The 26,008-nt window shown below is 38.0% G+C and overlaps 1 protein-coding gene across 8 annotated transcripts in view; it reads right to left on the bottom strand.

Annotated features, from left to right (window-relative positions):
• The window catches only part of rptor (regulatory associated protein of MTOR, complex 1), a 401,659-nt gene that overhangs the window by 241,612 nt on the left and 134,039 nt on the right, over positions 1 to 26,008 (bottom strand). Inside the window, exon 1 of one of the 8 annotated variants that reach the window (XM_062033471.1) lies at positions 24,063 to 24,363. The exons of the other annotated variants lie outside the window; for them this stretch is intronic. The gene's annotated coding sequence lies outside the window, so the exon portion shown is untranslated. Of the gene's footprint in view, positions 1 to 24,062; positions 24,364 to 26,008 lie in introns of those variants that run through there. 8 annotated transcript variants of the gene reach the window in all.

The raw sequence follows: 26,008 nt of genomic DNA, 5'->3' as shown, positions 1-26,008 counted from the left end.
CTGATTAAGATTAATTTTTGAATTTTGATGACATGTTTTAAATAGGTTAAAATCCAATCCGCACTTTGTTAGAATATGTAACAAATTGGACCAAGCTATATTTCTAACAAAGACAAATCATTATTTCTTCTAGATTTTCCAGAACAACATTTTTAAAAGAAATTCAAAAGACTTTGAAATAAGATTTTAATTTGATTCTACAGATTTACTAGATTTGCCAGAATAATTGTTTTGAATTTTAATCATCATAAGTTTGAAGAAATATTTCACAAATATTCTTAGTCGAAAAAACAGAAGCTAAAATGAAGAATAAATTAAAATGTATTTATTATTCTTTACAATAAAAAAAATAAATTTACTTGAACATTGATTTGAATTGTCAGGAAAGAAGAGGAAGGAATTTAAAAGGTAAAAAGGTATATGTGTTTAAAAATCCTAAAATAATTTTTAAGGTTGTATTTTTTCTCTAAAATTGTCTTTCTGAAAGTTATAAGAAGCAAAGTAAAAAAAATAATGAATTTATTTAAACAAGTGAAGACCAAGTCTTTAAAATATTTTCTTGGATTTTCAAATTCTATTTGAGTTTTGTCTCTCTTAGAATTAAAAATGTCGGGCAAAGCGAGACCAGCTTGCTAGTAAATAAATACAATTTAAAAAATAGAGGCAGCTCACTGGTAAGTGCTGCTATTTGAGCTTTTTTTAGAATAGGCCAGCGGGCTACTCATCTGGTCCTTACGGGCTACCTGGTGCCCGCGGGCACCGCGTTGGTGACCCCTGCTGTAGGCTTTGTAAGGTAATGTTACCACTAAACTAAACTAAATTGATGCTAATCTACCCTTTTTTTTCTTTTTTTCCCCCAAATAAGAATTGATAAGAGAACCATTAATGAACCGAATCGTTCAGCAGAATCAAAAGTGGAATCAGAAAAGGAAAAATCTTATCTATTCCCATTCCTAACAATTAATCTTAAAGGGGAACTGCACTTTTTTTGGAGTTTTGCCTATCGTTCACAACCATTATGAGACACAAGAACACACGTCTTTTTTTTTGAGTGGGGGGATTTTAAATATGATAAAACACGCTTGGAAGATGTGGCAAATAGGAGTCACCTTTGTAGCCTTCAAAGCCCTCCAGCAACGTTTTATATACCGTATTTTCCGCACCATAAGCCGCACCTAAAAACCACAATTTTTCTCAAAAGCTGACAGTGCGGCTAATAACCCGGTGCGCCTTATATATGGATTAATATTATTATTTATTTTCATAAAGTTTAGGTCTCGCAACTACGGTAAACAGCCGCCATCTTTTTTCCCCGTAGAAGAGGAAGCGCTTCTTCTTCTACGGTAAGCAACCGCCCCCATAGAAGAGGAAGCGCTTCTTCTTCTACTGTAAGCAACCGCCAAGGTGAGCACCCGCCCCCGTAGAAGAAGAAGCGCGCGGATAATACGTTTCATTTCATTTGTGTGTTTCTGTAAAGACCACAAAATGGCTCCTACTAAGAGACACGCGTACAAGGTTCCACTGACTTTTGATATTCCTGTGAACCGCACTGTGGATACAACGGGAGCACGTACGGTGAATATTCGCACCACAGGGAATGAGAAGTCGTCCTTCACTGTGGTTCTAGCTTGCCATGCTAACGGCCAGAAACTTCCACCCACGGTGATATTCAAAAGGAAGACCTTGCCAAAAGAGAACTTTCCAGCCGGCGTCATCATAAAAGCTAACTCGAAGGGATGGATGGATGAAGAAAAAATGAGCGAAGAGACCGGGTGACTTTTTTCACGCAGCTCCGTCCCTGTTGATCTACGAGTCCATGCACGTCCACATCACAGATGGTGTCAAAAAACAAGTGAAGCACACCGAAGAAGAAGAATTCGAGGGATTTGTGGATGAGTAATAACTTCAGAAAGTGAGCTTTAAATGTTTATTTTGTGTGTTGTGTGACATTAACGTATGAGCAACGTTGAGTTATTGATGTTGCTATTGCTCTGCACTATTTTGAGTGTTACTATTTTTGTGATTGCAATTTTGCACATTACATTTTGGGAGTGAACAGAGTTGTTAGAACGCTGGTTTGTAATATATTATTAAAGTTTGACTGACCTATCTGACTGTTTTTTTGACATTCCCTTTAGCGTAGCGTAGGTGCGGCTAATAACACGGGGCGGCTAATAGGTAAACAAAGTTTTGAAATATGCCATTCATTGAAGGTGCGGCTTACAACACGGGGCGGCTTATGGTGCGGAAAATACGGTACACACTGCAAGTATATACAGTACAGGCCAAAAGTTTGGACACACCTTCTCCTCCGTCAATGCGACTGAGGGCTATTTACATTGTAGATTGTCACTGAAGGCATCATAACTATGAATGAACACGTGGAGTTATGTACTTAACAAAAAAAGGTAAAATAACTGAAAACATGTTTTATATTCTAGTTTCTTCAAAATAGCCACCCTTTGCTCTGATTACTGCTTTGCACACTCTTGGCATTCTCTCGATGAGCTAACTCCTTCAAGACTGTTGGAAAAACATTTCAGGTGACTACCTCTTGAAGCTCATTGAGAGAATGCCAAGAACGTGCGAAAAAGTAATCAGAGCAAAGGGTGGCTATTTTGAAGAAACTTGAATATAAAACATGTTTTCAGTTATTTCACCTTTTTTTGTTAAGTACATAACTCCACGTGTTCATTCATAGTTTTGATGCCTTCAGTGAGCACACTTTCGACTTCCGGCAGCAAATGTGTGTTCCTACTTTCGGATACAAACGGAAGCGTGTTCTATTCATGGCAGACTTGGTTACAGACAACGAAGACAACTATTTTTGGACACATGAGGATTCACAACTTTATCTTTTTGAAGCTGAATGAAGGAATGATGAACTACTGATTATAGAAGCGAGCACAAATAAGTGGGTGAAACGTAGGAGCAGACGGAAGCCGAGAGAGTGAGGTCGGCGTGATTGACGCTGCAAATGTGGAATTTAGAGCCGTTTTATTTCGACATAAATGGTGTGCTTACCCAAAGTCAACTTGAAAAACCTTCCCCGGCCAGCTGGACCAAACGCACAACTGTCAATCGAGTGAGTCACTTTAATATTGATCATGATACACGCAGCGTATCATGTGTGTTGTTACAACTACAGTACATACACTGTCGAGCTAGCTGTTTACGAACAAAACCTGAAATGTGGGCTAACACTTTACACATACTGTAATATGATTGTTGAGGTTTTTCAGTCAGTACAGATTGGTGTCTTATCGCATTGTGTTGTGCATTACAAACTCAAACGCAATTCAGTTGGTGAAATAAAATCTAGCTTATGTCTCACCGTAGCTAGCTCACGGCTAATAACATAGAAAGTTCCTCTGTGTTCGCTCTAACAATAACAATTTTGCTACAGTTTGGGTTGAACAGTATACCGGTATTAGTATAGTACCGCGATATTAATGAATCATATTCGTTACTATACCGCCTCTGAAAAGTACTGGTCCCCCACCCCCTACACCCGTGTCGTCATGTCGTGTCATTGCTGGTTTACGAGCAGACGAGCATGTTTGGTAGCACACAATCCCGGAGTGCTTACAAGCAGACAGTGTGTAGACAGAAAAGGGAGAATGGACGCGTTTTGGTCTAAAAACTAACGATAAAGGTGAAGTTATAACACTGAAACGCCCTCAGGAAGAGGTGCTTTAAGACATGGCTAGCTAGTCGCAGTCGGCAGTGTTTTAGCTACTTCTAAATCACTAATCCTCGCCTCCATGACAACAAATAAAGTACGTTTCTTACAAGTATCATCCCTGCAAGACGAGGAATAGCTAAACATGCTTCACTACACACCGTAGCTCACCGGTGTCACAATGTAAACAAACGGCATTGGTCGATCTACACCTAACATCCACTGTAATGATACCAAGTACAGGAGTGTATCTAGTCGATACTACTAGGATTACGTCGATATTTTTTGGCATCAAAACATCTTCTTTCTGGGTTTTTTTTAATTTATATTATGTTTATAAACTCAGGAAATATGTCCCTGGACACATGAGGACTTTGAATATGACCAATGTATGATCCTGTAACTACTTGGTATCGGATTGATACACAAATTTGTGGTATCATCGAAAACTAATGTAAAGCATCCAAACAACAGAAGAATAAGTGATTATTACATTTTAACAGAAGTGTAGATAGAACATGTTAAAAGAGAAAATAAGCAGATATTAACAGTAAATGAACAAGTAGATTAATAATTCATGTTCTACCACTTGTCCTTAATAATTTTGACAAAATAATAGAATGGAAAATGACAATATGTTACTGCATATGTAAGCAGACTAAATTGGGAGCCTTTGTTTACTTACTACTAAAAGACAAGTTGTCTAGTATGTTCACTATTTTATTTAAGGACAAACTTGTAATAATAAACATATGTTTAATGTACCCTAGGATTTTTTTGGTAAAATAAAGCCAATAATGACATTTTTTGTGGTCCCCTTTATTTAGAAAGGTATCGAAAAGTACCGAAAAGTATCGAAATAATTTTGGTACCAGGACCAAAATATTGGTATCGGGACAACACTAAAGTGTATTGAGTTACAGTGATAAACACAATGACTTGGTGTGTCATGTCAAAACACAAATGCTTACTGGTCTTTTGTAGAGTATATTTACAGTACTTGAATATCAACAGTACCACATGTATTGAACTTATCTATGATTTCCTAAGATAAAATTAAAGACAACTTTAAACAAGGAACCCTATAAGATTAGATCACATTGCATCGAATCAGATCAAATCGTACCGAATAAAACTTTTTACATTTTAATCGTATTGTTTTCTATGTATCAACTGTGTATACGTATACAATCATCCCATATTGGAGAGACACACCTCTAACTATTATACATTTGTTTTGTCGCCTATAAGACATAAAGCTTACATCCCAATATTTTGTTTGGATGGCCTAGCATATATTTTACCTACATTGGATTAGTTTTAGCATCTTTAATGTACAGTATTTATTAAGTGACCCCGCATATTCAACTTTTCTGTGTGCGGTCCTCAGTGTAAAAAGTTTGGACACCCTGATTTACAGTTAAAAATCAGGACAATTAATCTTTTGCAGAAGTGCACAATGTTGTTTATGTATTCATTTGCATATATAGTACTCATCTGCGACAGTAGTTTGTGCAGAGCAAAAACAAACAAACCATACCCTATTGCATTTAAAATCAGCAGTATGTGTGGTCTTTTGATTATTGGCCCAAATTATAAGAATTGTCTGCTTGGTTAAATGACTTCCCTAATCTAAAACAATCCGAGTCACGTCCGTTGTGTCCTTGAGCAAGACACTTCACCATTGCTCCTGATGGGTCATAGTTAGGGCCTTGCATGGCAGCTCCCGCCATCAGTGTGTCAATGGGTGAATGTGGAAATAGTGTCAAAGCGTTTTGAGTACCTTGAAGGTGGAAAAGCGCTATACAAGTATAACCCATTTACAAGTATAACCCATGATTACAAGATTACCAAAAAAAATTTAAAACCGAAACTACAGTGTATTGTACCGTATTTTCCGGACTATTAAGGAACACTTAAAAGCATATTCTTTTCTCAAAACTCGACAGTTTGGTTGAGCTTACCCACCTCGACGCTATTTTATTTGGTACATGGTGTAATGATAAGTGTGACCAGTAGATGGCAGTCAAACATAAGAGATAAACTTGATGTGCTTCAACATACGAGTATTATTATGGTGTGTGTATAAGGTAAGACATTATCTGGCGTTTTGTTTCGCAATATTATGCAAAAGAAACTTTTCTTACCCTCTTGTACCTGCTGATCTGTATTTGGAATCTGCATAAATCCTGAAAATCTGTGCGCGTCCGATTTGTAGTCTGTGCCGACCGAGAAGTCGATAAGCTTCTTCTTTTTGTCTATCTTCTTGTTATGGGACATTCATCCTCCACTGTTGCCATTTCTAATATAAAGTAGTGTAAAGTTCTTACTTATATATGTCAGTAAACTCCCCATGAAAGCGCTAAAACATACAGGTGTAGTGAGATTACATTATTCACCCAAGGAACTTTAGTTATTAGAGTTCTGGTCGGATGGTTTTTCACGGGACACATTTCCAGATGAGGAGATACTGCTCCGTTATTGATTTAAGTAAAGTCTAAATTTCATTAAAACAGTTAGCTTCATTGTTTGACACTTCTTCCACTCCCGTCCTTGCACGCTACACCGCTACAACAAAGATGACGGGGAAAAGACGTTGTCGAAGGTGAGCCACGTAAATAAGACCGCCCACAAAACGGCACATCCGGAAGCGACTGCCAGAAAGCGACTTGAAGATGATCTGTAAAACATCATCAATGCAACATTTTGACCAAAGAACCACCATTACATGTTATGTAGACCTCAAGGAAGTGTTTTACATTTGGAAAAAAATAAAAAAAATTGAGTCCTTTAACGTGCCCTACAATCCGGTGCGCCTAATATATGGAAAAAAGATCGAAAATAGACAGTTCATCGTCAGTGCACTTTATAATCCAGAGCGCCCTATGGTCCGGAAAAATACAGTAATCACTGGCCAACACTGTGAGATCAGTACAGAGACAACTGGTACATCATCAAACACAATTCACAGAGACAATAGGACTATTGAGCTGTTATGATCAATAGTGTAGGCGTTTCCAAAAGAGGTCAAAAATGGGTCACTTAGTATGTATAAATCAAAAGGAAAAATACCTCAAGCATTATTCCATTGAAACCAGCTTTTTAAAACGCATGTGATCAATTTAGGATTGTTTTTTAGACTATTGCATTGGAAAACAGATACCTCGTATCAAAATGTATACCATCATGCTCTCATTTGGTGATTACTGTGTAATATGGGAACTGCACAGGCCTATTATGTCTCTCACACCTGAATATGCAAGGCAAGTGTCGAAGTCATCAGTGTGACGTCAAGGATGTCTGCAGTCTATTCTTGAACAAGAGGTGGCTGGAAGTAAGGAAGGTGGAAAAAATGTGTGCTGGCATTGTTACTTCCAGGTGATAAGGAAAATGATCACTTTCCTATCACACCCTGGTGGCCCATTTCCAGGAGACCAGGGTGTCAGAAGGGTACTGTAAAAAAAAGAAAAGGTTTTCTTGCTCTGTTTTACTGCAAGTATTTCTGAAGCGTATACCACATCAGAGATTTCATTTGTAATAATCATGTTTTATGTCGTTCATTTCATGTACAATCACGATGCATTTTACATTTGTGAACATTTTTGATTGACGGAGTTATCTAGCCAATTTTCTCTGAACCTACGGTATAAGCCTCAGAACTTACTACTGGGCAAAAAAGTTGCTATTTTATGAGGTAGTATGTGATGACATAGTAACACAAAAACATTGAACATTCATAACCAGCGTTGCCCCTTCCATTATAGTAGGTTTGGAGTGGTTACATTGTTTCATTCATCTTTCCCTCTATCTTGACTAGTCTTCCAGTTCCTGCCGCTGACAATCATCCCCAGAGCATGATGCTGCCACTACCATGCTTCACTGTAAGGATGTTATTGGGCTGGTGATGAGCGGTGCCTGGTTTTCTCCAAACATGATGCCTGGCATTCATGCCAAATAGTTCAGTCCTTGTCTCATTAGACCAGAAAATTGCGTCTTTCAGATGCATTTTGGTAAACTTTTAAAAAGGAATGGCTTCCGTCTGGCCACTCTACCATGCAGGCCGGATTGGTGGACTGCTGCAGAGATGGTTGCCCTTCTGGTTTTCCTTTCTCTACAGGAGAATTATTTAGCTTTGACAGAGTGACCATCTGGTTCTTGGTCACCACCCTGACTAGGGCCCTTCTCTCCCAATTGCTCAGTTTAGACCAGGAAGAGTCCTGGTGGTTACAAACCTTTCCATTTACAGATAATAGAGGCCACTGTGCTCATTGGGACCTTTGAGGCAGCAGATATTTTTTTGTACCCTTCCCCAGTTGTGTGTCTCGAGAAAACCTTGTCTGTCTCGGAGGTCTACAGACAATTAATTTGACTTTATTCTTGGTTTGTGCTCTGCCATGCTCTGTCAAGTGAATGAATGATAGGTGGTGGTCAGAGGGTCAGTCTACCCTAGGGCAGCTGTGGACACAAAATGTAGCTTACCACCACCAAGTGTGAAGGTGGAGTGAATGATGGATCCTCACTTCTCTGTGAGCACTTTGAGTGTCTAGTTCAGGGGTCACCAACGCGGTGCCCGCGGGCACCAGGTAGCCCGTAAGGACCAGATGAGTAGCCCGCTGGCCTGTTCTAAAAATAGCTCAAATAGCAGCAGATACTGATCGTTGTGACAGATACTGATCATTGTGACAGATACTGACCGTTGTGACAGATACTGATCGTTGTGACAGATACTGATCGTTGTGACAGATACTGATCGTTTGCGGATTGATCGACACATGCCTAGTAAATATGTTAGCTATTCTTCTGGGATTGTTGTTTTGTAAGCGCAGTCAGACAGGATTTAACACAGAGCCATTCCATTTTAAAGGGCGTAAATGCAAGCTTTGCAGGCATGTGATTTGAACTTAATGAAAAAGACTGAAAGTAAGCCGAGTGGGAGGACAACGGGGCCCCCACCCCCGAAGCTCCTGTTTTTTCAGCAAATGAGCATACAAAAAAAGCACTATTTAAATATGTTTTAGTGTTCAAAGAATTTAAAAATGATCAACAGAGTTGACATAAAAACATAGCCCATTCATCTAAACAAATCACTGTCTGTTTCAGTCACTATGTTATTTAGTCACTGCAGTAATTACAACTTGTGTTCACATCCACAGGAACCACATGGGTTAGCCTACTCTATATAGTATTTACAACCTTACTTGTGTTCACTTCAAAGCCACAGATGGTTCATTTATTAATTTACAGTATTTACACATGACTTTGGTTTATTCACACATTATTTTGGAATTTTTGCTTTGATGGCTCTGACATGAGCCTTCCTGCCAAATTTCTGAGCAGCTTGCATTTTCCTTTTTGTTTCTGCTTTAGTGGATTCTGCCTGGGAATTTAGAGCCAATTTCTGTCTCTTCGACTCCCTCTCCACTTCTAACTGCTCCAAATGCAAAAATCATAAAGAGTACAAACAATGTTTATTCTATTAGCTAACTTCCTTTATCTGAGTAGCCATTTGTGATTTATAGCATGAAATAACAAATATCTTGTAGTCATGTTGTTTATGTTTCAAAGTGATTCAACTAGCAAAATTCATCACGTCTGCCACAATCGTGTGTGTTCTTAAATGTGTATTCCACGTCTTCCATGTGGAGAACAGTTTTGAGTTGGGCTTACATGATAAACAACTAAAATGAATGTTTTGGGCATTGTTTTATGCAGACGCATACATTTGTCCACATGTGGCCAAGTCGACGCGTTGTGGGTTTCCTGGATGTCGTCTACATCGCTAAAAGAAAAATCTAAGGAAAAGAATCCCTCTGCCATCTTCCACTAGTTTTTTTAATATATAAATCGCCCGCTTGAGTATTCCCTCTTCTCTGCTCTGACTCTCTCGTCGTCATTTGGGATATCCGTTGTGATTTCCCTTTCTGGTTCCATGACCCGCCTTATCTTGCCTCTGATTGGCCTGTCCGTAATGTTTTGCCCTAATCTTAACCAACCGTGACTCATCAAAGTAAACCAACCAACCAATCATGGATTTTTTTATACGTAAACCAACCAATCATCATTGATGTTTCCCGTATATTTTGTCCCCTGCCCGTGAAGTTGCTTCGCTACGTAACTTCTATTTTTAAGTTAACAATTTTTAATGGAATACCGTAGTTTGTACCACTGGATTATCATAAACTGTACTCATTACGGGAAACCATAGTTGTTGGCAGGTATGGCAAAGAGACGGATCAAGATTTTAATACACATTGTAGGTCGGGAAAAAACAAAGCAAAACGGAAAATATTTTTATATATTTTTACAGAGATAAAAAAAGACGGATTTCTGACTATAGACGGAAAAATCACATGCCTGGCTTTGTTTCTCGAGCAAATTTGACACTGCTCCGTGTGAGACATGAAAACGTAACCAAAACTACCTCCCGAGTACGACTGCCGTCCTTTCTTCAATGACCTCACTAGACTCTGTTACAAATATATTCAATAATAATAACAGTTTCAGTCAGATGTTTACGTTGCATGACCATAATGTATTGTGGTTCACTTCGAGCATGAGCCGGCGAGTGCGGCCGTAAATCTTTGCCAACAAAAGCTGCAATGGGTTCTCTCACTGATTATATTGCCACGGTCCGCAGACCATCGGCTGATAATACTCTATGTTAGTAAGTCTCTCATCTTTGTTTTGTTGTTGGCAGCTAACGTTAGCGTAACACTTCCGCTACTGCTGCCGATCCACGCACAAGACTCAGCGGGGGACGGGTGGGTTGTTTATGCCTTGCTAAAAATGTAAAGATATCTGTTCATAATCAATTGCATTGATTATTTTACCGGGCTTTAATCCTGAACTTTGTATATTTGTCAAATCACAACAACCTAAGGTTTACAATGAAATACAAGACACAAATAGGAAATGGGGTAAAAATGTTCATCGTGAAAATATAAGACATTTCCAAACTGATATGGCTTAAAATACATGGGTTAATTACTTGTGAAAACTACCGTATTTTTCGGAGTATAAGTCGCTCGGGAGTATAAGTCACACCGGCCGAAAATGCATAATAAAGAAGGAAAAAAACATATATAAGTCACACTGGAGTATAAGTCGCATTTTTTGGGGGAATTTATTTGATAAAACCCAACAAGAATAGTAAACAACAGGCTGAATAAGTGTACGTTATATGAGGCATAAATAACTTACTGAAAACGTGCCTGGTATGTTAACGTAACATATTATGGTAAGAGTCATTCAAATAACTATAACATATAGAACATGCTATACGTTTACCAAACAATCTGTCACTCCTAATCGCTAAATCCCATGAAATCTTATACGTCTAGTCTCTTACGTGAATGAGCTTAATAATATTATTTGATATTTTACGGTAATGTGTTAATAATTTCACACATAAGTCGCTCCTGACTATAAGTCGCACCCCCGGCCAAACTATGAAAAAAACTGTGACTTATAGTCCGAAAAATACGGTACTTAAAAGGGGTAAAGTTCTTGAACAAGTTTGTCTGTAAGCTAGAATGAAGTTTAATGGAGAAAAGCCTATGGTATTGTGTTTTTTTTTACGAGTGACAGCAGTTCTGCTGGTGCCTGTGAGCTTGGCTGAGTCAGTTCACAACAGGTTGGTTGAGCAGAGGGAAAGAAGACACGTCACCGATCCATCCATGTCAGCCTCCTGTTGAGATTATGCATCCTTCTTCTGTTCCGTTTCAGAGGTACAGACTACTAAATTATTCAGAACCTTGAGTTTAAAATGTCATGGTTTTACTATATAAAAAAAAAAACCCAAAGATGTTTCATTAAGGATAGAAAATTAAATAGCACTAAAAATGAAAATATAGCCAAATACAACATGTAAACACATTATCTTAATGAATCGTGTGGAAATAACACTATTTGTCAAAAATAATCACATACATCATTTAGCCCCTTTCAACATATTGTCAATAAGTGAGGTCTTAAATCATAAGTTTGCATTATTTTCTTGTAGCGATAATATTAAAGGAAATTAATGTTTCAAGGAGCAGATAAATCAACTAAAATTTGCTACGTCTCCTCGTGAGTTTGTGTCTGATGGCGAGATGAGCATTATTACTATGTGATGCATTCAGTAATTGTCAAGTAGAAGAAATGTATGGCATCTGTAATCATAGCATTTACAATACTGTTTAATGTGCCTTTGACCATTTTTTTGGAGAATTAAATGGGTAAATGGGTTATACTTGTATAGCGCTTTTCTACCTTCAAGGTATTCAAAGCGCTTTGACGCTATTTCCACATTCATACATTCAACCCTCAGGTTGCTGGCACAGCCACTCTCCCAACCAATTGAAGAATTAGGTGTAGTGTTTACTGTTACATTGTCATTTGATAGACTGGCATACTTGCAACTGTAAAATTAACAATAGCCACTTTAAAATGGGTATACAAGTTCATACATATACATATTATACATTTCTCATCTATACTCTGTAAATTGTGTTTCATTTTGCATATGCTTCCATGGGACAGGGGCACAGAGCTGGTGGGCCCTCGCGATTAGGGCAAACAAACAAAGGTCTACTAATTTGCCTGCTGACATATGCAGTAACATATTGTGTCATTTATCATTCTATTATTTTGTCAGTATTTCAACATGTTCTATCTACACTTCTGTTCAAATGTAATAAACACTTAATTGTCTGTTGTTTGGATACTTTACATTAGTTTTGGATGATACCACAAATTTAGGTATGGATCCGATACCAAGCAGTTGCAGGATCATACATTGGTCATATTCAAAGTCATCATGTGTCCAGGGACATATTTCCTGAGTTTATAAACACAATAGGAATTTTTTAAAAAGGAAAGAAGATTTTTTGACGCTAAAAATATATCGATGTAATCATAGTACCGTATTTTTCAGACTATAAGTCGCAGTTTTTTTCATAGTTTGGCCGGGGTTGCGACTTATACTCAAGAGCGACTTATGTGTGAAATTATTAACACATTACTGTAAAATATCAAATAATATTATTTAGCTCATTCACGTAAGAGACTAGACGTATAAGATTTCATCGGATTTAGTGATTAGGAGTGACAGATTGTTTGGTAAACGTATAGCATGTTCTATATATTATAGCTATTTAAATGACTCTTACCATAATATGTTACGTTAACATACCAGGCACGTTCTCAGTTGGTTAATTATGCCTCATATAACGTACACTTATTCAGCCTGTTGTTCACTATTCTTTATTTATTTTAAATTGCCTTTCAAATGTCTATTCTTGGTGTTGGGTTTTATCAAATAAATTTCCCCAAAAAATGCGACTTATACTTCAGTGCAACTTATATATGTTTTTTTCCTTCTTTATTATGCATTTTCGGCCGGTGCGACTAATACTCCGGAGCGACTTACACTCAGAAAAATACGGTAGTATCGACCAGATACGCTATTGTACTTGGTATCATTACAGTGGAAGTCAGGTGTAGATCCACCCAAAGCATTTGTTTACATTCAGGCGCGCTACCTTTTGTTAGCGGTGACGCCGGTGAGCTATTGTATCCTCCTATGGTGTGAAGTGAAGCATGTTTAGCTATTCCTCGTCCTGAGCGCAATTTTATAGGATTTATGCAGATCCCAAACACAGATCAGCAGGTACCATAAGGTAAGAAAAGTTGCTTTTGCATAATATTGAGAACAAAACGGCAGATAATATGTCTTACTTTATACACACACCATAATAATAGATAGATAGATAGTACTTTATTGACTCCTTCAGGAGAGTTCCCTCAGGAAAATTAAAACTTAAATACTTAAATAAATAAAAAATTAATGTGCGTATATTTAATGCGCCGACAATCCATCAAGTGGTGCGGCTTCATAGTTTACCAAAGTCGTACTAATACATTTTGATAGATTTTTGAGTGACGTGTGTAATGTTCTATATTTTCAATGGAACATGTTGGTGTTGTTTACTTGAGTCATGTTGCCATCATATTGCAGTTTACACGTATCTCTTATATTTGACTGCCATATACTGGTCACACTTATCATTACACGATGTACCAAATAAAATTGCTTCGAGGACGGTAAGCAAAACCAGATTTATTCCGTACATTAGGCGCACTGGGTTATAAGGCGCATTGTCGAGTTTTGAGGAAAAAAAGGATTTTAAGTGTGCCTTATAGTCCGGAAAATATGGTAACTGTGTGACAATGTTTTATTTGATAGCGACATTGCACAATACATACATTGCACCGACCAGATATGGTGACACGCTAATTTTCATCTGCTATCCTCCGAAGATAAGGCTATCGTTGAGGAAAAACTCTAACTCAACATCGGTTGTGTGTCAGTGGCCTGGGTCTCCTAAGTCATGTGTAGCAAAAAAAAAGCTGATGTATGTACAACACAAGACATGTTTTCAATCATTGGAAAAAGTACCACCTAAGAGATGATACGGAAACTTGTCAAAATAAGAGCAGCGTACACACAGCTTACCACTGCTAACAGCACACATAGCATATTATGAATTGCTAATCGGCCACCGGACCGATATTTTAACTTGAAATTAGCTAATCTGTATTTTTACTAAAGATGATACACATTTGCAAGTAGCAATAATGTTAACAGTGTAAGCAGCAGCATCTTTTGAAAATGGTAATGTTTGCATTTTAAAATGTCTGAACTATGACAGAGGGGGCAATGTGTTTATTTTGGGTGATGCATCCCTGCACTAACACTGACGACTGTTAAATAAATCACTACATTATTCTATATTTTTCTATATTTGTTTTACTGTTAAGTAGAAAATTCAAATATGTTTCTGTGTTCATCTTATTTAATTTGCTATGCCATTTACCCAGTATGTTAATATACATTTGAACTAGTTCTAGTTTATTTAGTTTTTAGTACAAATTCTTTATAACTGGCAGATTAAAAACATTTAAAATTGCTATTAAGCGAGATCAGATAATATGAAAAAATGAATCACCATACTTGTTTCGCTATATCACCCAGATCTAATTGTCACGTTATCATTCTGTTAAGCCTTACCATCTCATTTGCAGTTCACATAAAGCAAGAACAGCAGCATGAACCCTGAATTGGTGGCATCAATTATAATAGGATGACAAGGACAACCTAGCAAAGCATTAAACAAGTAGAAGAAGCCTGATACTGAAACGGAGTAGCTGAGCGCAGAGGACTTGTATAATGAGCAATTGTCCAGTGCCTGTGGCGGTCTAAAAACCCCCTCTAATCCTGAAAAGACTCTCTCTTCCGTTTAATAATGCAGAGGGACAGTGAAAAAGAATAAAATAACACGGTCTCACTCTTCAGAGCCGAGCGCTGTGGTTTTGTGAACACTTTCCAAACTCTAATTCCACGACAAGCTGTAATGCAGATTTTACTTGGCTCTGCAAGCTCTTTACATTACCACAAGCAGGTGGGTGAAGTATATTACAGTATATGATTCTGTATTCCAAGTCTTCCAGCATGACAAAGACCCACAATATACTGTCAAGGCCACAATGGAGTGGCTAAAAAAGTGCAGCCATAAGTGGTGCAGCCAGTCTCCCGCTCTAAGAAAATAACTTGAGAGTTTAATAGGGACCAGGGCTGTCCGATAAAGGCCTAAAAAATAATGCCCATGATTATTAATCAAGATTATTTATTATGTTAGGCTAAAACATAGTGTTGGGTAGGGGGCAGATAAATGTGACATCACCATGTAATTTGTAATACAAATATCCAAATATTTAAAGACAAATAGTTGTTTATTTCAACAAATTTTCCTAAAACACGCATTGAGGTAATAAAGTGTTTTATCCAGTTACTTGATGAATCGAGCAAGCTGATCAAAATATTTCTTCATTACCGGTACTCAAATAATTCATAGCTGCAGCCCTACAACAATGTAAAGCAAGTACAAACTTACAAAACCCAAAACCAGTGAAGTTGGCACGTTGTGTAAATGGTAAATAAAAACAGAATACAATGATTTGCAAATCCTTTTCAACTTATATTCTATTGAATAGATTGCAAAGACAAGATATTTAATGTTCAAACTGATAAACTTTTTTTTTTTTTTTTAAATAATCATTAACTTAGAATGTAATGGCAGCAACACATTGCAAAAAAGTTGGCACAGGGGCATTTTTACCACTGTGTTACATGGCCTTTCCTTTTAACAACACTCAGTAAACGTTTGGGAACTGAGGAAACCAATTTTTGAAGCTTTTCAGGTGGAATTCTTTCCCATTCTTGCGTGATGTACAGCTTAAGTTGTTCAACAGTCCGGGGTCTCCATTGTGCTATTTTGGGCTTCATAATGCACCACACATTTACAATGGGAGACAGGTCTGGACTACAGGCAGGCCAGTCTAGTACCTGCACTCTTTTACTATGAAGCCAGGCTGTTGTAACACGTGCCTTGGCATTGTCTTGCTGAAATAAGCAGGGGCGTCCATGATAACGTTGCTTGGATGGCAACATATGTTGCTCCAAAACCCGTATGTACCTTTCAGCATTAAAGGTGCCTTCACAGATGTGTAAGTTACCCATGCCTTGGGCACTAATACACCCCCATACCATCACAGATGCTGACTTTTGAACTTTGCGCCTATAACAATCCGGATGGTTCTTATCCTCTTTGGTCCGGAGGACACGACGTCCACAGTTTCCAAAAACAATTTGAAATGTGGATTCGTCAGACCACAGAACACTTTTCCACTGCAGTACCGCCTGAGGGATCAAAGGTCACAGGAATTCAGATTCTTTTAACCTTTTGATGATATTACGGACTGCAGTTGGTGAAATCCCTGAATTCCTAGCAATAGCTCGTTAAGAAATGTTGTTCTTAAACTGTTCAACAATTTGCTCAGGCATTTGTTCACAAAGTGGTGACCCTCACCCCATCCTTGTTTGTGAATGACTGAGCATTTCATGGAAGCTGTTTTTATACCCAATCATGGCACCCGCCTGTTCCCAATTAGCCTGTTCACCTGTGAGATGTTCCAAATAAGTGTTTGATAAACATTCCTCAACTTTCTCAATCTTTTTTGCCACTTGTGCCAGCTTTTTTAAAACATGTTGCAGGCATCAAATTCCAAATGAGCTAATATTTGCAAAAACTAAAGTTTTCCAGTTCGAACATTAAATATCTTGTCTTTGCAGACTATTCAATTAAATATAGGTTGAAAAGGATTTGCAAGTCATTGTATGTTTTTATTTACAATTTACACAACGTGCCAACTTCACTGGTTTTGGGTTTTGTATATAATGCTCCAGCGGTTAACAATTGCTGCAGTTCAGATTAAATAGTGCTGATTACTAATTACACACATCTGTGCCACCAGGGAAAAGCAAAGCTGTTGACAACAGTCCAAAACAGGAAATGAAATATACAAAACAATAGTCTTAATTACTGTATTTAAAGGTGTGTAATATGTTTTAGCTAGATTTAAAATTACATTTTAATTGGAGCTGTTAAAAAAACAGTATACATCAAGAACATGTCATTTGAGTTTTTCTTAGCGCAATACAGAGAAAATGGGCATATTTCAGACATACTGTAGTTGCAAATGGTGATTGACCATATTTAATTGATTGGTAAACTGCGATTAATCTAATTAAATTGTTTGAAAGTCTTGAAAATTGTTTTATATTAGATTGTATTGTGAATAAAGACCAAGATTATGTTTTCAATATTTGAGCAGCTACTTGGGGTTCTTTCAGCAAATCAGTATTGAACCACGCTGCATACACAAGAGACTGATTGTCCATTTCCATACATTAGGGCAGTGTTTCTCAAATAGTGGGTGAAGTGGGCAGGGGAGATTTGTATTATTTGTGTCTACACTCTAGTATTCATGTTAGAACGATACACAAGGAAGAGGTGGAGATATTCAGAAGTTTGTGACAGAAATAAAAAAGCTTCACCAGCAGCAAGGGAAGCAAGTGAAGTGAGGATAACCAGAATAAGAAAACAAAGAAACAAACATAGTCTTTGTATTAATCGTTAATACGATAGGAAATAAGGAAAGATAGGTGTGTGTGTTCCGCCATTCTGCTGCCCTTTGCAACATCCTATCGCTGTGAGATGTTTATCTACTTTTACTGTATAAAAACTAATTTCAGACATCAACTTAACATAGCAATATTAATTTGAAGGCCAGATTTGAAAGGATGTGCAGTGCAAAAAGGGCTCACTGCAGCCAGTAAACACAAGCAGAATCATCTCCTTTTGTTGTTTTAAATTGTTTTATGTGCATCTGGCATAGTGGTGCCACTAATTTAACAGAGATTTAGCAAGTTTAGCTACTTACTTCAATTATAACAACTACTTATCATGGCAGACCTCATGAGAGACAACGATGACTACTTTGGGACAAATCTTGATCCAGAACATTATATACGCAGGGTGAGATACATGTTTTAGAAGCTGATCCAGTTCTAGTGAAACATTAAAGGCCTACTGAAAGCCACTACTACCGACCACGCAGTCTGATAGTTTATATATCAATGATGAAATCTTAACATTGCAACACATGCCAATACGGCCGGGTTAACTTATAAAGTGCAATTTTAAATTTCCCGCGAAACTTCCGGTTGAAAACGTCTATGTATGATGACGTATGCGCGTGACGTCAATCGTTGAAACGGAAGTATTCGGACACCATTGTATCCAATACAAAAAGCTCTGTTTTCATCGCAAAATTCCACAGTATTCTGGGCATCTGTGTTGGTGAATCTTTTGCAATTTGTTTAATGAACAATGAAGACTGCAAAGAAGAAAGCTGTAGGTGGGATCGGTGTATTAGCGGCTGGCTGCAGCAACACAGCCAGGAGGACTTTGACTTGGATAGCAGACGCGCTATCCGACGCTAGCCGCCGACCGCATCGATGATCGGGTGAAGTCCTTCGTCGCTCCGTCGATCGCTGGAACGCCGGTGAGCACGGGTGTTGATGAGCAGATGAGGGCTGGCTGGCGTAGGTGGATAGCTAATGTTTTTAGCATAGCTCTGTGAGGTCCCGTAGCTAAGTTAGCTTCAATGGGGTCGTTAGCAACAGCATTGTTAAGCTTCGCCAGGCTGGAAAGCATTAACCGTGTGGTTACAGGTCCATGGTTTAATAGTATTGTTGATTTTCTGTCTATCCTTCCAGTCAGGGGTTTATTTATTTTGTTTCTATCTGCAGTTAAGCGCAGTACCATGGCGGCCATCCACGGCACCATCTTGGTATGACAACAAGAGGGAAACATTTAAGAACACAAAAGACATTAAAAGCGCAAAAAAATGATGCAACCAGCTACTACTTCAGCGTCACTATTCCTACATACAGCTAAAAAGAGTAAAACAAATAAATAATAAATAAACATACATACATACATACATACATACATACATACATACATACATACATACATACATACATACATACATACATACATACATACATATATATATATATATATATATATATATAAAAAGAGCAATAAATGTTTAGCACATTCGATAGCACTACTGTCTGCTGTTGTGGGGGGCAGCACAGCCAGAGACAGGAACAGACCCAACAAAGCAACCAAGAGAGCCAACACCATCCTAGGCTGCCCACGAGCTCTCCACCGAGAATCCTTCCAGGGAGATCGAAGTGTCCGATACATGCTCGTCCATGCCGACGCTCAACGCTAGCTCCACAGCCCCATCTATTCCGCTGCATCTTCTCCAGTCTCTCCACGTGGAGAAGCAATGCAGCAGCTTAGCGGCTTAGAGCTGCATTAGCTACATCACCTCAGGTGTGATCAAGGTGCCGTGTTACTTAAAGAAGTTATTTGGCGTTAGCTCTTATTATAACAATTTCTCTAATACTCGCTCAATATGCAGGTCATGGCACGTAAATGGAGTATTGTTGGTGGTTGTTGGATGTTTTGGAGGGCTTCATAGGCAGAATAGATTACTTTAATTAGCCACATTGTTAGCAGCCTAGTACGAGTCGTAATTTAGAATTTAGACTGCACAAAAAAGAGAAAACGTGTTATTTTCTCACATTGGGATTGTGAATGATAGGCACGTTGTGTAAACCGTAAATAAAAACAGAATACAATGATTTGCAAATCCTTTTCAAGTTTATTTCAATTGAATAGACTGACAAGACAAGATATTTAACGTTCGAACTGGAAAACTTTGTTATTTTTTGCAAATATTAGCTCATTTAGAATTAGAAGCCTGCAACATGTTTCAAAAAAGCTGGCACAAGTGGCAAAAAAAGACTCATCAAACACTTATTTGGAACATCTCACAGGTGAACAGGCTAATTGGGAACAGGTGGGTGCCATGATTGGGTATAAAAGCAGCTTCCATGAAATGCTCAGTCATTCACAAACAAGGATGGGGCGAGGGTCACCACTTTGTGAACAAATGTGTGAGCAAATTGTCCAACAAAGAGGAAAAGAACCATCCGGACTGTTATAGGCGCAAAGTTGAAAAGCCAGCATCTGTGATGGTATGGGGGTGTATTAGTGCTCAAGGCATGGGTAACTTACACATCTGTGAAGTCACCATTAATGCTGAAAGGTACATATAGGTTTTGCCATCCAAGCAACGTCTTTTTCATGGACGCCCCTGCTTATTTCAGCAAGACAATGCCAAGCCACGTGTTACAACACCGTGGTTCCATAGTAAAAGAGTGCGGGTACTAGACCGGCCTGCCTGTAGTCCAGACCTGTCTCCCATTGAAAATGTGAGGCGCATTATGAAGCCTGAAATACCACAACGGAGACCCCAGACTGTTGAACAACTTAAGCTTCAAAAATTCAAAAAAAGTCCATGTAACACTAGGGATGATGTTTGATAAGAAATAATCGAGTTCGAGCCTATTATCGAATCCTCTTATCGAACCGATTCCTTATCGATTCTCTTATCGAGTCCAGATAGGTTGTTGTATATGGAAAAAAACACACAATATTTGGTTTAACAAAAGCTCACTTTTATTATATAAGAAAACAATTTAATCTAATAAATAAATAAATATTGACTGTTACCCCCCTAAAAAAAAAAAATAAAAAAAAAAAATATTGACTGTTGTTACCCAAAGTATATTAAGTGGGATTTTTCAGAACAACAAATATATACAGTAACACAAAAACCACCTGTCTCTGTGATCACTATAGGTGTATAAATAATAATATAGTGTTAAATAAAATCAATCCCTTGGGCACAAAACTGAAAATGATACAGCTCTCCAAAAAGTGCAATTCTGCTGCTATTTGACATAACTGTTTGTTATGATGCTTTGACATTTTTGCACTTAATTTCTTTATTGAAAGAAAATTCTATGAATAGAAAGGTTCTTTGCAAATGTGGTTACAATGCTAAATGAAAAGTTAAAGCTAAAAAAAGAAATACACTTTATTGAGTTAACATTATTTCTTTATAGGGGGAAAGATGTTATGAGCTAGGAATATAACAACTACACTACCCAGCATGCAACGGGAGTGACGAGCATGCGCGGTAGCCCCGAAAAGTGTTGTTGCATGTCGTCACCCGGCACCTAAGAATGAGGTTATGAGCACACTGTGAAAGTAAACGTCAAGAACTCAGCCAACACGCCTCGTCTGCATTATTTATAATTAGACAGACAACACATATACAGTGTGATTTTGTTTTGTTTACAAGTAAAGAAAAACTAAAGTTAAAAAAGGGAGATGGCATATATGTATGTGCTGCGGTGGCTTTAAGAACGTTGCGACAGTTGCCGTAAAGGAGGTGCGTTGCTAGCCTGGTTGCTATGTTTCCGGTTGGTCGTAAAAGTGTTCGTCATGTGTTTTTACCCTGCTCAAATTTCTCAGTAAAGTTATTCATTGGATTATACCTTTTGGTTTTGAACTTTATTACACCTTGGAGCGCTTTTTCCCGTCCATTTTTTTCCTGCTTTCGCTATCTGCGCCTAATGACTGAGCTACGTGACGCCATTTCTTGTGATGTCACACGGGGCATTTCTGGTCGGGACGGGATTCGTTCCGAGGGATTCGAATAAAGAACCAACTCTTTTTCTTTACTATAGTGGTCTCGATAACGGGTACCGGTTCTCAAAAAGGGATTAGAGTCCGAGGACTCGGTTCTTCTCTTATCGAACAACCGGGAAAACCGGTTTCGAGTATCATCCCTATGTAACACAGTAGTAAAAATGCCATGTGATAACTTTTTTGCAATGTGTTGCTGTCATTGAATTCTAAGTTGATGATTATTTGCAAAAAAAAATAAGTTTCTCAGTTTGAACATTAAGTATCTTGTCTTTGCAGTCTATTCAATTGAATATAGGTTGAAAAGGATTTGCAAATCATTGCATTCTGTTTTTATTAACGAATTACTCAACGTGCCATCTTCACTGGTTTTGGGGTTTGTATAATTCACTTCACTTCACACTTCACACAAAGAATATAACTCACACAGTAAGTTGTACAGATACATAAATAGATTGAGGAATAAATTAATAAATATCAAGTTCTCAATAGCAATTAAATTCAGAGAGGAAGCAAAAAAAATGTTCTTCCCCACGGGGGTTCATGGCAGAAAATAATGAAAAACCCTGCATCAAAGCAACATTTCCTAAGTACAATTTGTATTCAATCACCTCCTCCTACCCCACACAGCCAGAAATTGTAATGACATGTCGTGAACATAATCAGTGGCCAGCTATACTGCACTGAACAAATGTCTTACTTTCCATATCAGGGTTAAGTGTGATTGCCTTTGAAGATGAACAGCCGGGCAGACATGATGCGCCTATTAAAGAGGACCAACTGGTCAGGTCATTTATACAAAATATCCGATACTGCCTTGAGACAGAGCAAGGCAGAGAGAGATGACGGTTAGTGGAACGGGGCGGGGACCATTAGCTGAAAACTGATGGTTCATGGAGGCACACTTACAATCTCGACAGAAGGCTGTCCGGCTAATTAGTCCAGAGTGCACTCATTTACGAACAATCAGGGGAACATTTTAGGCCAGTGTCGTTGATAGTGGGAGAGTTTGGATTCTATGCTGACCGAGTGTCTTGTGACGTGCCATCTTATTTTCTACTAATGAGACGAGGCCCGTGAGGACTCTATCTGCGGAGTGCTTAATTGGAAGATGTTTCTGTTATAGTGATACCACTTGATAAGTATCACCTACTGTAGTGGAACCAAGTAAACTGCCCGTAAGAGACAAAGCGCTTACTCCATGCGTATTTGCTGCATTTACTAGTGTTGGTAGACTAAAAACTTGTCAATATCGGATCAGTCATCAGTCTGCTGTGCATTTTTGTGTTGCATAAAATACACCACACAAAGAACCAGACCCCTCAAAGCCAGATTCATTCAAACAGACCTAACGGCATCTCTTTCATTATACAGTACAGGCCAAAAGTTTGGACACACCTTCTCATTCAATGTGTTTTCTTGATTGTCATGACTATTTACATTGTAGATTGTCACTGAAGGCATCAAAACTATGAATGAACACATGTGGAGTTATGTACTTAACAAAACAGGGTAAAATAACTGAAAACATGTTTTATATAATAGTTTCTTCAAAATAACCACCCTTTGCTCTGATTACTTTTTCGCATACTCTTGGCATTCTCTTGATGAGCTTCAAGAGGTAGTCACCTGAAATGGTTTTCACTTCTGTACTTATAATATTCACATGTGAATAATGCTGTATAATAGACTGTATTTATATTATTTACATGTAAAAATACCTAAATGTTTATTGGCTATTGTGAGCAAACTGTGGTGCTGAATTTCCCCCAGGGATCAATAAAGTATTTTCTATTCTATTCTATTCACAGGTGTGCTTGAAGCTCATCGAGGGAATGCCAAGAGTGTGCAAAAGTGTAATCAGAGCAAAGGGTGGCTATTTTGAAGAAACTACAATATAAAACATGTTTTCAGTTATTTCACCTTTTTTTGTTAAGTACATAACTCCACATGAGTTCATTCATAGTTTTGATGCCTTCAGTGACAATCTGCAATGTAAATAGGGACAAACGGTAGAAAATGGATGGATGGATGGATGTATATAAAATATACTGTAAATAAAACCCGCCGCAACACCTTTTAAGCAAAAAGCACAGATGACCTTAAAAAGCGGAGGAGTCTCAGTTATTTATAGCTTCCCATTTGTTGCACAGGTGGCGATATTTGTAGCAAAGCTGCCAAAAAGATAGCCAGCCAATTTAGTGATGTTTAGAGCAGTCAGCGATTCTCCGAGCTACTTTAGAATTGTCGTAAAGGTAGCTTGTACAGCAGAAAAAAAGGTCATAAAAACCCATGGTTTTCCTACACAACAATTAAAAAAACAGAAGAAAGTATTACAGGTGCAACAATGCATGGCTTACCTTTTCCCCCCATGTGTTAACATAATATTGCTTTCCCAATTGGTCAATGCCATAACAATTTAAAAGACACACTATCAAACAAGTCTGTTAGTAGGAGGATCGAGATCCATCTTTCAGGCCGTATTGTTCTTCCATCAAAGGTTAGATAAAAGCTGTGAGTGGGTCAATGGCAAAAATACACCTTCATTAACCTATTTCCTTGAATGCCAGGAGACGTTGGAAATTACTAGTGATATTTAAAATGAGAATCACCACTTCAGATGACTGAGTAGCAACATAATGACTGAGGGCTTTGGATGATCAGATTCAAGTAGTAAAGCTGAGGTGGCAGGCAGTGAAGGGACTCGGATGACTTGCAAAAAAGGAGAGGATGGGGAGGAGCAACAAATAATGAACATTAAAGCCTCCAAAAATCTCTTGCCGAGTGTATAAATAAATATGTAACATTTTTAAAATAGATAATGTGTCATTATTTGGCTTTTACTCGATAAATATTTATTTGTATTTACAAAGCTGTTTTTATTCCTTAATTATTTTTCTAATTAAAATGTTTACTCTTTGCTGTTTTGTATATACTGTCTTATATTGCTGGGTTCACGTCTGGACGCCATGTTATAGCAAGAAGTCGTTTCAAGCTGAGTGAAAATGACACATTTATGCACTGTTCTCGGCTGTGGTTCCAATGGATATTTTGTTAAGAGCTAACTAAGATAGTCAATCAAAAACATTTAAAATGTTTTTAAAACTACCAACAACAGATGCTGCTGTGCTAAGCGAGTCAACAACATGGTTGAGTATGCAGTGACCACTTTGTCCAAGAACTTCAACTGCATAAAACTGTAAAAAATGTTCCCCACTTATTTTCCATATACAGTACTTACACATGAGCAGTTTTTTCAGAAACCTTCACATGGATTGGTAATGTGCACTGATGTTGTAGCGCGTATGCAGTAATATTTATCATCAAGAAAACCTTGTTAATAGTAGTGATGGGACAGACGATTCTGAAGCATCGATGACCAGGCCTCGAATTTTAACTTTTTAAGATCAAGGCAAGTGTTGCCTTAAATAAGGCGCATTAAAGGAGTCATAATATGAGTCATATGTTTTTCTATATGTAAAACACTTCCTTGTGGTCTACATAACATGTGATGGTAGTTCTGTGGTCAAAATGTTGCATATATGATGTTTTACAGATCATCTTCAAGTAGCTTTCTGACAGTCGCTTCGGGATGCGCCGTTTTGTGGGCGGTCTTATTTACGTGGCTCACCTTCGACAGTAATATTTATTATTAAAGAATCTTTGTTGTAGTGGTGTAGCGTGCAAGTGGAAGAAGTGTCAAAAGATGGAGCTAACTGTTTTAATGACATTCAGACTTTACTTCAATCAATAACGGAGGAGCATCTCCTCATCCGGAAACAGCAACACCGGAAATGTGTCCCGTGAAAAACCGTCCGACCGGAACTCTCTAATAACTAAAGTTCCTTGGGTGAATAATGTAAACTCACGACACCGGTATGTTTTAGCACTTTCATGGTGAGTTTACTGGCAGATATAAGTAAGAACTTTACACTACTTTATATTAGAAATGGCAACAGCGGAGGATGAATGTGCCATAACAAGAAGATGAAGAAAAAGAAGAAGCTTATCGACTATGGTATCGGCACAGACTACAAAGGCGGAAGCGCGCAATTTTTCAGGAGTTATGTAGATATCAAATACAGATCAGCAGGTACCAGAAGGTAAGAAACGTTGCTTTTGCATAATATTGCGAAACAAAACGGCAGTTAATGTCTTACCTTATACACACACCATAATAATACTTGTACGTTGAAGCACATCAAGCGGTGCGGCTTCATAGTGAACTATTTTATGGGAAGTGAATTATATTTTGTATAGCGCTTTTCTCTAAAGACTCAACGCGCTTTACATGGTGAATCCCATT

The sequence above is a fragment of the Entelurus aequoreus genome, linkage group LG22, assembly GCF_033978785.1.
Source record: "Entelurus aequoreus isolate RoL-2023_Sb linkage group LG22, RoL_Eaeq_v1.1, whole genome shotgun sequence".
In the NCBI taxonomy this organism is placed as follows: Eukaryota; Metazoa; Chordata; class Actinopteri; order Syngnathiformes; family Syngnathidae; genus Entelurus; species Entelurus aequoreus.
Note: the sequence above shows the minus strand (reverse complement) of the source record. Positions and strands in the feature narration are given on the sequence as shown.